This window comes from Artibeus jamaicensis, unplaced genomic scaffold, assembly GCF_021234435.1.
Source record: "Artibeus jamaicensis isolate MK-2021 breed Jamaican fruit bat unplaced genomic scaffold, CSHL_Jam_final contig_463, whole genome shotgun sequence".
In the NCBI taxonomy this organism is placed as follows: Eukaryota; Metazoa; Chordata; class Mammalia; order Chiroptera; family Phyllostomidae; genus Artibeus; species Artibeus jamaicensis.
Window position 1 is genome coordinate 1,991,006 of NW_026521841.1, and position 17,288 is coordinate 2,008,293.

Below are 17,288 nucleotides of genomic sequence, written 5' to 3' on the forward strand. Positions count from 1 at the left end.
AATGCATTCTTCGATTTTCACAATTTAGAACAGAATAGAAACTCTAGGAACAAGAAGACAAGTTTTTAAAATATTTTATTAAATCCTGTTACTACTTAGCCCTGGCCAGTGTGGCTCAGTGGATTGAGTACCAGCCCTCGAACCAAAGGGTCACCAGTTCAATTCCCAGTCAGGCCACATGCCTGGATTGCAGGCCAGATCCCCAGTAGGGGGCGCATGAGAGGCAACCACACATTGATGTTTCCCTCTTTTTCTCTCTCCCTTCCCCTCTGTCTAAAAATAAATAGAATCTTTTAAAAAATTCTATTAATACTTAAATTTTAATTTTCAGTAAATAAGTTTTAGGAGATTGTTAATATATTTATAGCAACTTTTTGTAGTCCCAGTTTATACCATCCATAAAAACAAATGAATAAACCATGTTACATCATAAGTTCCAACTGAAATGCTTATTATTTCTGATATATATACTAACAGGACTTACAATTTAATTTCTCCTGAGGATGGTCATTAACCTTTACATTGAGGAAAAAAGTACAAATCACTCCATCTTCTCTTAATAAAACCTAGAAATTCAATTCAGGACAATTTTTTAAAAATTTGCTTAAACACTCCAAATCATCCATTTTATGTGGTAGAAGAAAGTAGCTACGGCAAAATCCCATGTCTTCAGATTACATGTAATCAAGCCATACTTCTGTTACCCTGTAAAAAGAACAGGTGCATACTTGCACATACTATTTTTATGTTTTGCCATACATCACTAAAGCTTCTCTAAAGTCCTCCCAACTCTCCTCCAAAATAAAAAGCAGAGGACTACTAAAGTAATGGCACATTAAGAATAATAACAGGCCATTTGGGCAAAAGTACATCTGGCAAAAATGAACTTAAAAATAGACTTCACTAAATAACGCACATTTTTTCCAAATATGCAACTTAAGATATTATCTGCCTAGCACCCCTTTTCTAGAAACTGCTCCCTTCTGTCACCTCCATGGTTATTACAGGAGAGAGGAGGGTGTGAGGGAGGTAAGATGTACCAAGTCAGTACGGGAGAAACTGGTCTGAAGGAGAGCACTGAACCCGAACCAGCGTCTGGGCGCCCGGCTGAGCGGGCTGGTTCCATGAAGGTTCCACTGGGAAAGGGGGCCCCAGGCGGAAGGAAGAGAGCAGCAGGGGGACTGCAACCCTTTAGACAGTACGCTGCCCCTTCCAAAAGGAAGGGGAGTTCCTCAGCACCAGCTGTTCGCTGGGATTTAGGAATGTCGACTTTCTGATTTCTTCAGAGATGCCAGGAATTTGGATTTTTGTGTGAAATCTCCCCTTTTAAAAGTTAGTAACTACATCAATTTTTAAAAGCACTGTGGGCAAAGAAAAGCATGTCTACAGGCCACTCATTTCTACAAGTTGGCGGCTATGTTTTTCCCGAAGAAGGAAGGGCTGATCTACAGCAAGAGAGACGGAATCAGCATATGAAGACAGACAATGCAACAGTCCTGGCGGCATTCAGGGTGCTGGTTCCAGCTGCTCCTGAGTCCCAGCCACATCCTCGGCCCCTTAACTTGGCTTGGTTTTTTTTTTTTCTCCTCTGAGTCACTGACATACACTGGTCCCATACACTCCCAATAAATTCTCCTTTGCGGTGTGAGCTCATTTACCTTGTGTCTCCATCACTCCCAACCAAGGGAGTCCCACCTGACTGTACTTCCAGCTTTAGAAGTGGACATACAATTTAGTCCAGGGAATCAGACCCTGGCAGGGCTAAGGGGAAAATGTGACACAAAAATACGCCCTTCAGAATGAATTAAAACTTGAACTCTACTTTTAGCCAACTCCAGCTTAAGGTGTTTTCAGGGAATTCAAATATTCTGGCCCCTTGTATCATTAGAAGTCTTGTCCAAAATTAAAGAAACCACAATTTTAAAGTAGCTTAAGCAAAAATAAATAAAAATAAGTGTTATTTATTGGCTCAAATAACCACATGTCTAGGAATAATGCTTATTTCAGGGGCTCAAATGATATCTCCAGGACCCCTTTTCTTCCCCTATCACAGTCTCCACCTCTCCAACCCCATGGCCTACTACTCTTCCCACACCTACTGCCCCTCCCAACCCCAACCCTTTTCCCAATCACCATTCACAAACTTAATGCCTTATCTTGTAGGTTTCACCTTAAATGTCACTTTTTCCAAGAGGCCTTCCTAGATCTCCACACCCCAGTAAGTCCACCTTCCTCCACTTCAGCCCCTTAGCCTTTTCCACTGCAGGTCACTCACAATTCATTTCTCTGCTTTTCACTTATTTCTTCCACTACAATTAACTCCCATGAGGGCAGGCACCAGGTCCACTTTTTTCCTCCTGTAGGAATATTTCCTTTTACAATCACATAAGTCATGCTGCAACCTAAACACCATGAATTTTACCCAAACTCTGGTCACCATAAAATCTAGTACACAGTGTCAATTTAACACTTGGACTCATCCATATCTTATTTCCATTACTTACAGTAAGAAGAATAAAAAATTTAAGTGATTATGTTCTTATTTCAAAAGCAAAGTGTGATAAGTGGGTAACATTAATTTTTAAAGCTTTGAAAATTTGTCACTGAAGAAACTGACTATTTTAAGATTGAACTTATTATGAAGTTACCATTATTAGTTATGGCACAGGCCCTTGAAACAGAGATTACCAGATTATTAAGTAAAGTAAGTTTATTTATTAAACAAGTCTCAGAGTAAGCAAAAAACTGTGGCCTTAGTGGTTTGGTTTTTCAATACCTAGAGCAACCTAGTTTTTTATAAGATCATTTTACCCTCTGATTTAGATAATGATGTCTGATCATTCGGTTGTTATTCAGTGGACCGTGATTTCTGACTGACTGGCCCTTGTGGTGGAAAGCAGAACCTGAACGGCTACACGACAGGACCCGTGCAGGTGGTTTGGCATCCCTCAGCTCCGGGCCTGCTGGTCCCCCAGAGAAAAATTTCTGATCGGTTGGCTAACGATCTTTAATAGATACGAACTCAGTACAGCTGCTCCAGCACCTCTGTTAAATCCTTCCATTAACTCAGCCTTGACGGCTCTATTAGATAAATTCGTGCATTTTTACTGCTTTTCATTAATTGGGGCATTCCAGTAGTGAGAGGTAACACAGTTCTGTTCTCCTCTGCCCACTGGGCCTTTCCTACACACTTACACACTGACTTAAAGGAAGAAACTCAAAATTCCTCCCCACCCAGCAGCTGCTATTGTCATTAGCATCAGGGAATAGAATATTTTTGTGTTCTCATGCATGTATGACTCCACTTCCTTGCTTGTAAAAATAAGGAAGCTGAATGAAATGATCTAGGTTCCTTTCCAATTTTTTGTTCTAATTTTTTCTGAAATTAAATCTGCAAAACAATTTAGTGACCCTGTGTGCCTAAGGAAATTTGCTTTACATATTTCTGTTCCCTAAGGAACTTTTCTGTATCTGTTCTCCCACCAAAAGAAAAGCAAAAGAATTAACTAAATTAACTAAAACAAAAACCAGAAAGCTCTGAAGTAGCTAAAAGCACCCTGCTTCTGGTTCTTAACTCTATGTGTACGTTATTCCTCCTGCCAAGACTGCTCTTCCTCCTGATGAAGGATTACCTGTAATTTCACACTCAGCCTAAATGTCCCCCCCACCACCTTCCTAATTCCCTCCCCCCACATAGCTGACTCACAGCTGTTCCCAGTCTAAGTAGACCACACACCTATCAATGCAGCCTACTCTTCCAAGGAGGTAAACCAGTAAACCCCTGGATGAGGTCTTCCCATTCATTTTTGAGTGCCCAGTGTGCCTGGTACTTCAGAGATGCTCAATACATGATGAATAAAAAAATGAGTTCTCCATCCGGGGGTTGTGAGGCCTCAAGAGGACAAGTGATGGCAGGTAAACTTTGAAAAGTCAACTTATATGATGACCTTCCTGAAGTACAAAGCACCAAGAAGTGGTGGGAATTAATTTGCAAGCTCTGATTTTTAATTTTATTATATTGTATTTTTTCCATTACCATGTATCTCCCCCATACTCCCCTCCATCTCCATCTACCCTCCTCCCCCTGCCCCCCACAATTACTACACTGTTGTCCATATCCAAGCTCTGATTTTTTTTAAATGTATAGTTTTTCTGAAATGAAGTCCTCTCCCATCATGCCCTCACCCTCAAAGGATCTGGGGATTTCACTGGCCTTAAATACAGAGTTCTACCAATTTATATAAGACAAACTCCAACTCCTTCCTGCAAGAGAAGCCTCAGGGACATTAGAGCTAATTCATCTCAATAGCTGAAGATTTGGAACTCACATACATGTCCCTGTTCAAAATTATTTACCTAAATAAAATCCTGTTTAGAGACTTGCTATTATTTCCACTTCTGCTAGTACACTGCATACATTCTAACAGGACTTGTATAATTTGCATGGTCACTTATAGCAGTGGGGTGGGGAAGACCTTCAACCTTGGTGTGAAATACTGTAATTGATATCAATGGCACAAAACTATGGATCAGAAAGCTCATTAAACAGAGAGAAATGCACAGGCAACTACAGTACCAGTTCTGAAACAAAGACCTGGGAGGAAAATGCAACAAAAAGCAGTTATTATACAACCCCCCAAAAATGAAAGCAGGACTTGAATACATCTTTGTATAACTATGTTCACAGAGGCATTATTCACAGCAGTGGAAATGTGGAAGCAACCCAAGTGTCCCTTGATAGATGAATGGAAAACAAAATGTGATACAGCCATACAATAGATATTATTCAGTCTAAAAAGGAATGAAATTTTGACACATGCTACAACATGAATGACTCTGGAGGACATTATGCTAAGTGAAATAAACCAGACACAAAGGACAAATACCATATGATTCCGCCTGTATGAAATACCTGGAACAGTCAAATGCAGAGATGGAAGGTAGAATAGTCGTTGCCAAGGGCTAGGACGGAGGGGAAGATGGGAGTAGTGTTTAGCGGGCACAGGGCTGCAGGGTGCTACGATAGATAAAAAATGTTTTGGAGAGGGACAGACTGCATAACAATGTGAATGACTAACTGTACACTTATAAATGGTTAAAATGGTAAATTTTATATTATGTATAGTATACCACATTTTTTTATCCTGTCCCAAGGGCATACTTGAAAGGACAGAGCTGGTGCCATTTAGTATCGCAGCACCATTTGCCAAGCAGGCCTATGACCCCGTTGAACATGACTGCCATTTTACTCTTCTGAGCTTGTCCCCAGGACTCGAAATTACTGGAACATAAGAACTGAATGTGACTAAGGGCTCCCGGAGCTCAGGCAGAAGGTAACATTGGGACTGTAGCCCCATGTTACAACAGCCCAAGGGCCTCCCAATAGCACGCCACCCTTTTTTTAACCCAATTATAATTCAGCAAAAGCCCAAACCCCCACCCCTCAATGCTGGTGTATCTCTCCACACCATGCCCCTCTCCTTTCTTGGACAGTGAATAAAATCTTCACTCTCTACATTTTCTTCTCTTTGTGAATTCTTCCATAGCCTGCATCACTGACCATCCTAACAACTTGAAGTCTGGGGTCTACCATTAGGAAACTAACCCAAGCTTAAGCTGCTTTTCTTAGCTTCAGTCTGATCTATAAAATATAAATATCTGCAACCTCAGGGTTACTATGAATATTAAATTAAAAAAACACCTACAATAATACCTGGCTCTGAATAATCACTTAACTGTTTTCTGAATAATGCTCTGATATTTTTAAAAGTCTGAGAAAGAAATTGGAGCCACGGAGAGATGAGGCAAAGGAGACTCCTTTGTCCAAACAGCTGCGGTGATACCCATCTAGATGGCCACACTAGAAAGGAAGAGTTCTGGCTTGTGGGCCTCACTTAGTCACTCACTACTGACTAAGCAAGTCACCTCACCCCACTTCTCCTAAGTTCCCCATCCAAGGAACAAGGACAGTATTTGCCCTGCCTATCTCACAGAGTAACTGAGAAGGGATGAATGGCGAAGTATGTACTGCTGAAGAACCAATGCGAATGAGTAAATCTGAAAAACTAATTGGCTTTATTAAGCAACCCATCTAACAGCTAGAAGGGTACACGGGGGATATGCAAACTGGAAGGTTCCTATAAGCAGAAAGGGGGTGGGCAAGAAAGTTAAACAAGTGAATTATTTCAGGCCAAGGTCACTTTCCCTGAGGGAAAGGGAGGGGTCTTATCAGGAAGATGACCTCACCAGTGCTGACCAGGGGAATTCTAGATTGATTGGTCTAAATTCCATTCCTGGGAGAGGCTGAAACTGCAATTAGTTTAGGTAGTAAGTCTTGGAGAGGCCTAGCAAAAGTGACTCCATTTTGGAGCTGCTGTTTCTTTTTAATAGCACTACAGAATTTGAGAGCATTTCCAATTCAGAAGTAAGAGTAGGAGTATTATCATCAGCAGCAGAGATCCTTCAGACCTTTCTTCTCTATCACCCCAAAAGACAATGCCACAGGCCTTCAGAGGCATTATTGATGAGCATTTCATGACCTGCCCTAAGTCTCCCCAAGCAAGTCCTGAAATTTCTCTAACAGAAACAGTCTTTTGAGTCCTTCTCTTCCCTGCTGTGCTGGTGTACAAAGACTTAGGGAACCAGAACCAGGAAACTGTCACCTACCCAGCCAAGATTTGGCAACCACAGTGTTAGAACAGGGTTCACCGTCCTCTAAGAGGGCCACATACTGCTGAATAACTTTCTACTGAATTACCACCAAAGTGCAGGCATTCCCACTCTTCCCTCTTACAGAGAGAGATTCCATACCATCAGAAGAGCATCCATCCCCTGAAATGACTAATCCCACCATCACACCATCCAAAGCCCTTGGAAACATCAGCAAACTCTTCAAGACCCTCCACCTCTTCTAAGAATGTTCCTCTACCGTCTGGTTTTCCCTGAGACTTGGGTGTGCCCTGGGAACACAAAATCTTAAACAGATGCCATGTGCCTCAGGGCCAGGAGGTGATAAGTGTCCTTCCTCTTTCTCCACAGTCACTTCCAATTCAGCACTTCCCTAGGTCCAATTATCTCCACCTTCCTTAGGAAGTGGTTAATGCCCTTTTCCTACCTGGCTGCTTTCATCTTGTAGACCTCCTCCTCATTTCCCTCATTTACTGCAGGTATTTGCTTCTGGTTCATAGACTTCCTTTCAACCCAACTCCTGGCATCTTCCTCCGTGACCTCTATATTCACGTGGACGGCCTATCTGAGAGCTTGGCATCTCTCACGTCCTTAACCTTCTCTTCTCCAGAAACTTTTTCCTTCATGCTACCTCACTCTGCTAGGGGTGTACGCCAAACTTTATCACTATCAGGACCGTCCAGCCTCAGCCACCACCTTCTAGTTCACTTGCTCAAATATCCACCCACCAATCTCTTAACTCCTTGATACTTGCAAGCACTGACCTCCAGCCCTTCCTGTGCACCAGCTCCCTCTGGGCTCAAATTCCCTCTTTCCCCAGCCTTCACACCACTGTCGACATTATAGCCCTCCTGCAAATACAGTCACCTCCTGTGCTCCTTTCACCAGGCTCTTCAAACCTGCACCTGGCAGGCAACTGCTGCTGTCTAGAGGGAAAGAAAATCATGCAACCAGCCATATAAACCTTCACATTAAAAGCATTTATGATCACAAACCAGAAATGGACATCCACTCAACACTTCCTAGAAGTCTTACTGTGATTCTCCCCTTTACTCACCCTCCAGAAACTGTAACAGAGGGGTCGGACCAAATTGCTGGAGAAGGCAGGGGGAGAAAACTCCTCTCTGTAAAGGGACTGGCCACTGGAGCAGGGAGACTGCCCAGGCAGCCAGGCAGCTCCTGACTCAGCATAAGGGAGCTTGTACAGAACATGTATGACTAGAGACTTTGCCCCCTTCCTAAACTTGCCAACCAAAAAAAAGGGAAAAGACAAATATGACTGACACTGGCCTTCATTAATTTAAAAGCTCAACACTCCCACTGACTTCCAGAGCACATGGGATTCTGGGTGAAACTGTTAAACAAAAGAGAGGCAGAAACTCACTCTCAGGTCTCTTGGCACTTTGGCTTTTTGACTCTTGCTTTGCCCTGCACAGGCAGGATGGCTCAGGCCTTGGGCCCTGAACAGCTGGAAGCCAGTTGCTGAAGACAAGGTCCCACACAAATACCTTCCTCATTGGGCTCCAGCCCCTGGGACACTACAACCCAATACAACATGGCACATGGGTCCTGGACTGCCTCCACTTTCTCGCTCTAAGAACAACACACGAAGACGTGAGCTGAGACGTTCCTCACAAATGAAGCTTCCCCTGAACAACTGTCTGGAATAATCTGACAACACACTCCACACCATAAAAAGACAGGAACTGCGTCAAGGCAATGACAACTCTGACACACACACAAACAAAAAAAGGCATAAAACTTACAGACGAAGACCCATTCAAATAACAACCTTAAACTACAGATAAACAATAATGAAAAACTTCTGGGCATGGATTTGGACTTTAATCTTCCTGGGGATGACTGGTTTTCTGTGCTTTATGGAAAAGGTGGACTCAATCAGCTCAAAGCAAAAATGTTCCCAGCCCCCCTCAAATTGGGAAACCTATGAATAAAAACCTATTTCCTTTCCCTAAAAATCTTCACATTATACGTATACATGGCAACAAGTGGCTGGACCCCATATGCCCAACTATAAGATGACCATACCCCATTTCCCCCCAACAGAAGCCTCTAAGCACAAACCTCCTCATCGCTCCTCCACCAAATCTACAAACCTATCAGCATCCACGCCCATCTCCTCCTTGTCTCCGGCTACATGGAGAGCACATTCCTGCTCTTAGCAAAAGCCATGCATTCCACACAGGCATTGGACTGCATACACCCACCACCCCAAGCCCCGTAGCATCATCCCAGCCATCATCCTCTTTTCATGCATCGCCAGTCAGTCCACCTCTCTGCAGCATCATCTCCCAACAGCCTACAGCCTCCTTTATTTAATCTTCATCCTGAACACTCACTCATATGTTTGGTTCCTACATGTCCCTTTAGCAGGTGACACAATTTCTGTATAGCCCTGGTAATGTATAACAACTCTCCTCAAACTTTAATGTAAATACAAATGTCCTGGGAATCTTGTTAAAATGTATATTCTAATTCAGTGGGCCTGGGGTGGAGCCCAAGGCTTTGCACTGCCAACCTGCTCCAAGGTGAGGCTGCTGGCCCGCAGACCCCACTCGAGTGGTAAGGCTTCCTCACTACTTCATTGATGAAGTGCCTTCTCCTCGGGCTTCCTGGCCCAGCACAACTTCATGGGAACTGGTTTTGTCAAAACACCAATAAACTCCATGTTGCAAACACCTATGTAGACATTTCTTTCTCCTCTCCCACCCTCTCCCCCTCCTTCTTTGAAAAATGAGCACTTAGCAAATGTGCCTGGAAAGGGGAAGGCCCTTAGCAGGCCAATTCAAAGATCCCTCTGGGACCTCCCTCCAGTCTGTCGCTCCAGCCTTCATAGCACCACATCCTCCCACAGCGCTTGTGGTTTCTCTGGCATCTTGTTCTCGGTGTGGTCTGCTTTACCTGGCTTCTAAATGTCAGTGCTCCTCAGAGCTCAGTTGTACACCCTTCTCATCTCTACACTCTCTTGTTCCGTGATCTCATCTGAACCAACAACTTTAAGCACAGCTCCCAAACTTTTCCAATGTAGCCTAGATCTCTGTCCTGACCTCCAGACGCATATTCTTCTGTCTAACTACCACTCCTCCCCACATGGGTATCCAGCAAGAATCTTACACCATTCCCAAGATGATTCTTGACTCTTGCCAGCCCCCCCCCCTAAAATCTACAGCTCCACCAATCCCATTTAGTAGTTACTGGAGTAATTAGTCATATACAAGGCATTACTAAAAACCAAAAACCTGGGAGTCATCTATGATTCCCTTTGCCTCTCTCCCAACTCAATTCACGACCAACATGACTACTTATGAGGCAGGATAGTAATAAGCTAGGAAAATTCCTTGGCAAGTAAAATAGGGAAACTGAGACATAGTTAAACAACTGAGCAATTTACAGTCAGAAAATAAATCCCAAGGTCTTATCTTCCCTAACCAGACACTTAGAAACAAATGTTTTACACATTCTAGACCAGCAGGGGGCAGGCCCACCTCAGTCCCAGTCCCTCTCTGTCCTTCTTTGGTGACATTCCTTGAAGGAGAAAATGACCAGAGAATGACGCTTGATACACTCATTTTGATGTATCAGCATACAAAGGACACAACTGGGAAGCTAATGAATGTACTATGGAGATCCTCCCTTGAGCCTCCCCCTAAAATTCCCACCTTTAGAAAACAGATAAAAACCCTTGAGACAAAGAACCCAGAGCATGCCCACCCCTTCCCCCCCAATTCTTTCCTCAGGTGTGTGTCCTTGCTTTCTTTCTCCTAAGCTCTCAGGGTCCCCACAAGACTTGCAACCAGGGGAGCAGCTGACAGTGGCAGGTTGTCCTGGGCTAACCACCTGAACCCATTTCCAAGGATCCTCCTTTTGCCTCTGTAACTTGTTTCCTAAGTCCACGCACTTCTCACTCCCTTCTTCCTCTGTGACTTCCTTCTAAAGGGTCAAGGCAGCGTCACCTTGGCATGACTCTTCCTCACATTTACAGAAGGCCAAGGCAGCCCCGCCTAGGCTCGCTCCTGTTGCTGTGATCTTGCCTCTTCTATCTCAAGCCCCTTTGTCTCACGGTCCCCAACTTTAATAAAGGTCCTCTCAATATCACCTGGACTCATGTCCTGAAATCCTTCCTACACAAAGTCAAGAACCCATTCATTCCTGACAGCACATGGGCAGACCCGCCTTGGTCCCAGTCCCTTTCCAGTGACAATTCTACTGATTCCATCTCCAAAATAAAGTTTAAATCCCCCGCTTCTTCCATCCTCTCAGCCACACCCTAGTCCCAGCCACCAACCACTTCACAGCCACAGCTTCCTAACTGACTTCTCGGTGCTACTTTAGCTTCTCTTCAATCTGTTCTCCACAGAGCCTGTACTGGGAATTTTCTAAAACTGCAAATAAAAGTGTGCTTAAAGCTCTTTTAAGAGCTTTAAGCAGCTCTAGAAAGAGCAGCTCTAGAAAATTAGTCAAACCCAAGGAGGGAGTTGTGGGAACCTCTGATTTACAGCCAGTGGTGGGTCATAAAAGTATAAATAATAACCTGAACTGGAGACTGGCATCTGAAATCCAAGGAGGGGGTCATGGGAACCTGCAATCTGTAGCTACTTGGTCAGAAGCACAGGTAACAACCTGGGTTTACTACCGGTGTCTGAAGCGGAGGGCAGTCTTATGAGACTGAGCCCTCAACCTGTGCAATCTGATGCTGTGCCCGGATAATGCTGTGTCCGGAAAGAATGTCAGAACTGAGTTAAATTCTATGACGCCCGGCTGGTGATTGAGAATTGCTTGGTGGTGTGGGGAACCCCTCCCTACCCCACCCCCACACGACACTGGTATTGGGTATAAAAGCTTTTTAAAAGGTTTTTTTTAAATGGCAGAACTTACTGAACAGATACAATTGGAGACTTTTTTTTAAGGCTTAATATGTGAGAACTACCATGTTGGCTAAAATCCTCCCCTAATACTAGGATCAAATAACCCATAATAAATGACTGGCCACCAATCCTTTCCTGTTTTTACTAGGAGAAAGGGGGTGGAGGAAGGAGGAGGAGGATGGGAGACTTAGGATGAAAGAAAAGAAAGGTAAGTTCTTTCTTTTCTAGCTCACAAATTAGGGCAGTGAATAGGGAAAGGGCCAAATATCTCAGAAGTAAGGAAATCAAACTGTGCCGACTTCCCAGGCTGCCTAATGGTTACTCGAAGCATCTTCAACTGCGTCAGGAGGAACAAAAAGTGATTCTCAGAAGACTTCATTATCCGAAGTTATAATTTAACATGATTTGTGAACTCTCTTGTTATAAATATACTGGATTCAAAGGGTTTTGTTACATGAAAATATTAGAATGTTTAAAGATGAGAGGAAAATCAGAAGTCATTTCATCAGGCTTTCAAGCTCAGGACTCCTTAACTTTCCTGTCTACCTACAGACGCCTCAGAAAGGTTTCACTGAGAAGCTAAAAGAAAAGAGCCCTTCAATCCAGATCTAATTAAAATGTATCTGGGTTTCAAAAGAGAAATGAAGAATTGCTGAGTGAAGAAATATTGTCCAAAGATTTAAAATAACTGGGGGCAGGGGGCTTTGATTTCACTTCACCAATATTTTTTCAGTTACTTTGCCAGTGAGTTTTATTTTTGAAAATACACAGATGATTAATGATTAATTTTAAGCTATTCATCAAGGAGATCATTTTGGCAATAATTTTTTATCAATTTGTTTTAGGATTAAAAAAACTTGGCTATTACATTTGGTTCAGGGGCCAGCAAGATTTAGAATTCTAACTTCCGTATTTGGCTAATTAATTCTAGCATGACCATGAAGAACCAGAAGAAAGTAAAATATTAAAAGTTTCTAGAACAGTAAAAACTCTACCTATATTTTAACCTCCTATAGTACATACTTTAGTAAGCATATGAAACAAAGATTTTTCTCAATAATGTAAGGTCAAACCTGAAAGAAGAAATTGTGGGAGCTGGCATCCAAAATGCCAGTGATCCTCAGGGCCCCCCTTGTGTGGTCAGTCCCTCCCTCCCACACTGCACCAGGTCTGGTCTATGTGCTGGTGAAAGTGATGATATGTCACTTTCAAGATTAGATATGAAGATGCTGCAGTTTCTATCTTGACCAACCTCTGTCTTTCTCTTTCTGTTTCTCTCTGTCTCTCTCAGATCACTCGCTCTGGGGAAAAGCTGCCATGTCGCAGAGTCCTATGGAGAAGCCCACACAGTGACGAACTCGGGCCTCTGGCCATGAGCCATGTGAGTGTGCCGTCTTGGAAGCAGGTTCTCCAGCCCCGGTCACACCTTCAGATGGCTCCAACCTCAGGAGAGACCCTGAGCCAGAAACACCCAACCAAGCTTCTCCCAGATTCCTGAACTTCAGAAACTGTAGATATAACTGAGAACTGAGATAACAAATGTCTGTTGTTTTAAGTGGCCAGGTTTGGCTTGATTTATTACACAGAAGTAGAAAATTCATTCAAAAGATAAATAAACGTTAAAGGACCAAACTACTATATTTCTTTTAACTCATGTGGTATGCTAAGTAAAAGTATGTAACTTGGACTATTTTGAGTCTGACCTAATTTAGTAGTTTCTACGTCAATCCCTAATCTAGTGGACTCAAAAGATGCTATATATAAATTGCCCACAAACCAATGACAAAAGCAATGATGACAATGATATATTACAATTATAATTAATAGCACCTTCTTCTGCATTTATACTTCAATTTCTAAAGAGCAAAAAAAAATCCCAAAGGTGGACCCAAGAAGGAACACACCAAGGCACATCATCATTACATTAGCCAAGATTCAAATGAAGGAGAGAATCCTAGAAACAGCAAGAGATAAGGGGACAGTCACCTACAAAGGAGTTCCCCTCAGACTGTCAGTGGATTTCTCAAAAGAGACCTTACAGGCAAGAAAGGGCTGGAAAGAAGTATTCCAAGTCATGAAATCCAAGATTGATCTATCCAGCAAAACTTTCATTTAGAATGGAAGGACAGATAAAGTTCTTCTCAGATAAGATCAAATTCAAGGAGTTCATCATCACCAAGCCCTTATTATATGAAATGTTAAAGGGACTTACCTAAGAAAAAGAAGATAAAAAATATGAACAGTGAAAGGACAGCAAACTCACAGTTATTGAGAGCCATACCTAAAACAAAAGCAAACTAAGAGGACAGCTAGATCAGGAGCAGAACCATAGAAATGGAGATCACAGGAGGGTTACAACAGGGGAGTGGGAGGAGGAGAAGGGGGCACAAGGTACAGAGAATAAATAGCATACAGAATAGGTAGAAAATAGGGAGAGGGCAAGAATAACATGGGAAATGTAGAAGCTAAAGAACTTGTGACACATGGACATGAACTAAAGGGGGGAATAGGGGGAAGGGGGCGTACAGGGTAGAAGGAAATGAAGGGGGAAATGGGACAATTGTAATGGCATAATCAATAAAATATGTTAAAAAATAAAAATGAAAATTAAAAAAAAAAATCCCTAAAGGTTCATCTACAACCATAACAGAGAACAGTCAGTTCTGTGTAAGCAGTTACTTTCTTTAAAAGTAACATACACTTGAAATTGAGACCTGGCTGGCATTTTGTAGTTGGCCACAGTAACTACATACTTCAGGGTTTTGATACTCAGCTTCCACACTCTCTTCATCTTTCTTTCCACTCTCACTCCTCCAAAAGCTCGTACATCCTCTGGCCTACTGGCCCCTCTACTGTTGAAATATCTAAGAATATGTACACATATACACCCATACTTGTTTTTGTAGGTACCAAAAGAACTGAGGAGCTAAAGAAGACTACTCAAGGTCAAATATTATCTCCAAGGCCAGATATTTATCTGGTGTTGGTGAGATCAGTGAGTCTGTAACAAGCAGATAGCTGATACACAGTAAACATTAGTTGCCCTCCTCCTCCTTTCCCACCCCACCATCCTCCATGTGAGCTCCATTTTCTCTGGTACTCTGGCTCTCTGATTCAGACTTATCCTCAGCCACATGAATTCACTTAAAAAAAAAAAAAATCCAGGTGTCCTGCATATGTGAGCACTGGGGCTATTTGTTTAGAAGTACTTGTAGCCAATGAAAAGTAGGACTCTTGCACATCTTGGGACAAATACAGTGGAAATGTTAGAAGAGTTCACCAAGATTTCTTCTGACACTATAGTTCAAGGTTGCTATACTGATTCCAAATTTAGCTTTCAGAAAAGGTTTCCAATGATGTTTCCAAGTCCAATGACTGGATAAAAATTTAGAAACTGAATGCAAAGAGGTATTGTGGGACTGGGTGATATGGCAAAGGATTATCTCAACTCTGGATTAAAAATTTCCAGTCTCAAACCATCTTCAGCTAACGCAGGAATTTAAAACTTTCCCACTTCTTCCACCTTCTACCAAGATCTGTTTAGATCCCATATGAGCCTCTAAGTCTCGTTTTCCAATATTCATGTGTGTAGGTCCCATATTCCCAAAAGAGATGTAATATATCGCCACTTTTTTCCACACAAAATCCTGGGAAAGCTTCTACTCCTCAGGTGCAGGGAAATTTTGCTGAGATCTCAAATAAGAGAACCCAGCTTTCCAATGAGAAATAAAGGAAAGGGAAAAGGAAGGGAACACCCAGTTGTGGTCAGAGAAGAGGACACTAGCTGACTGGATTAAAACCACACACAGGAGATGGATATCCTGAGCCTTATTCCCACCCCATCTCAATCCCACCCCCACTACCACAATGAACACCTTAAAAGTACCCTACTTTGTTTAATCTCTTACAAGTAGGATAACTATTATCACATTTTTAAAAAATATATTATCATCTTTCTACAGCTGTAGACTGCAGCACAGAGAAGGGAAAGCCATACTCAAAATCACATCACCAATAAAGTTTCGGAACCATCAGCAAACCTAGGTCTTCACACTCTGCCCTCCCAGGATTCTTCCCAATATTCAAAGCTACCATTCACAGTCATCCCATTTCTGGATATTCTAATTATTTTGCTGCAGGTTTAAGAAATATTGCCTTAACCTTCAAGCTTTGCCAGCCAAGAATCTTGTTGCTTTGCTTAAAATATTTACATATCTAAAAGATGGGCTGTCCCTTCTGATAATCAATGCCCATTATCCATCCCCAAAACTTGACCAACAGTAGAAAAAGTAGGACAAAGCAGAAAGTTCACTGTTCTTAGAACGGTTGCAATCAAGGCACAGATAACTGAAATGAATAATCAGCCAAGCCTCTTTCACTGGCAATTCTAAATCAGTCCATCAAACACAAGAACTTCTCCCCCAGAAGACTCACCTGATAACAACATCAAAGTTACAACGTTTCCAGTATGCTCCTGAAAATGAGCACAGACAGGACACCTCAAACGAGCTGCCTGGCCGCAGCTATTTCTGCCACTACCAGTTCTGAACCAACCATGAATAAAGTTATTTACCTTAAGAGGGCAAGAAGAGAGGTGTTGAAGCCTAGTCCTGGCAGGACTAGTTCAAGTCCATTGTGCTTCTTCCTATTAGAAGCCACATTCCGTGCCAGCCCCTATCAGAAAGAAACTAAGGGGGCGGGAGCAACTTTATGCTCATTTGCAAGACAAGACCAAAAACAGAACAACTTTTGGAACATGGCCCTGCTCAGTCCAAGCACAAGATCTTAAGGTACTTACAAGTTCCTGTAACTCTTTAGCCGCAACTAAAGCACTGAGGAAGTGGACCTTCCTCGGGCTGGAGGCCCGAAAGGGCAGGAAGTGGAAGCAGAGGCCATTTGTGGGAAAAGGGAAGGAGCGGAGAAAAGGGAGAGGCTGGGGCGCCGCCCGCATTTCCTCAGCTTCAGACCGATCTAGGAGGCCCCGAGGCTTTCTCCAGGGGACCTCCCCGGGTCGCTGCTCCCGCGTCGCCCCCCGGCGGCCTCCGGGCGCGACGTGTCCGACGGCTGGTCACCACCCTGCCTGGAGAGCGCCGGAGGGCCAACCCCACTTCCCCAGCCCGCTCCCCAGCCCGCCCCTGAGGGTCCTGCCAGGCCCGGACTCTCTCACCTAGGCCCGGTCCCGCGCCGCCTCAGCTGTCCGCAGTCCGCGAGCCGCTCTTAAACACGCCCCGCGGTCCCTCACGCCTTCTCCCGCGGCCGGACCCCAGCAGTCCCCAGCAGCCTCCAGCCAATTTGTCATTGAGCAGCAGGGGATCGCTTCCCCACCCCCTGAGCGCGCCCCCGGCGTCGCCTAGGCAACCCCGCCTCTCGAGCGCGCGCCCTCCCTTCCGTTCTCACTCCCCGGAGGCCATGCCCACTGAGCACCTAGTAGCCAATCTGAAGCGGAGCTTCCAAGCCTCAGGAGGCTGGGGGTACTTTTCGCCAATGACAAGCGATCTCCAGCGTGGGGGGTTGGGGGGCAGACGGGCTCGGCAAGCCTGCCCCGCCCACCTCCGCTTCCCCATCTCGGCCACGGGCCGCGTAGCTCGGGACGGATGCTGCGTTGGTGGAGTCTGAGGGTAGTTTGGGTGTGGATGGATGAAGGGCGCTCCGGTAGTGGTTTTAGGTAAGGGCGAGGCCAAACTAGTGGAAAGCAAAAGGGAAGGGCAGACCTGA

General features: G+C 43.8%; 1 protein-coding gene across 3 annotated transcripts in view; it reads right to left on the reverse strand.

The window, feature by feature from the left end:
- RALB (RAS like proto-oncogene B) overlaps nt 1-16,915 on the reverse strand; it is a 42,832-nt gene extending 25,917 nt beyond the window's left edge. Inside the window, exon 1 of one of the 3 annotated variants that reach the window (XM_037146254.2) lies at nt 16,741-16,915. The gene's annotated coding sequence lies outside the window, so the exon portion shown is untranslated. Of the gene's footprint in view, nt 1-16,146; nt 16,243-16,371; nt 16,539-16,740 lie in introns of those variants that run through there. The other 2 variants (XM_037146260.2, XM_037146257.2) reach the window with 2 other exon arrangements.
- Between the last annotated feature and the right edge of the window lie 373 nt (nt 16,916-17,288).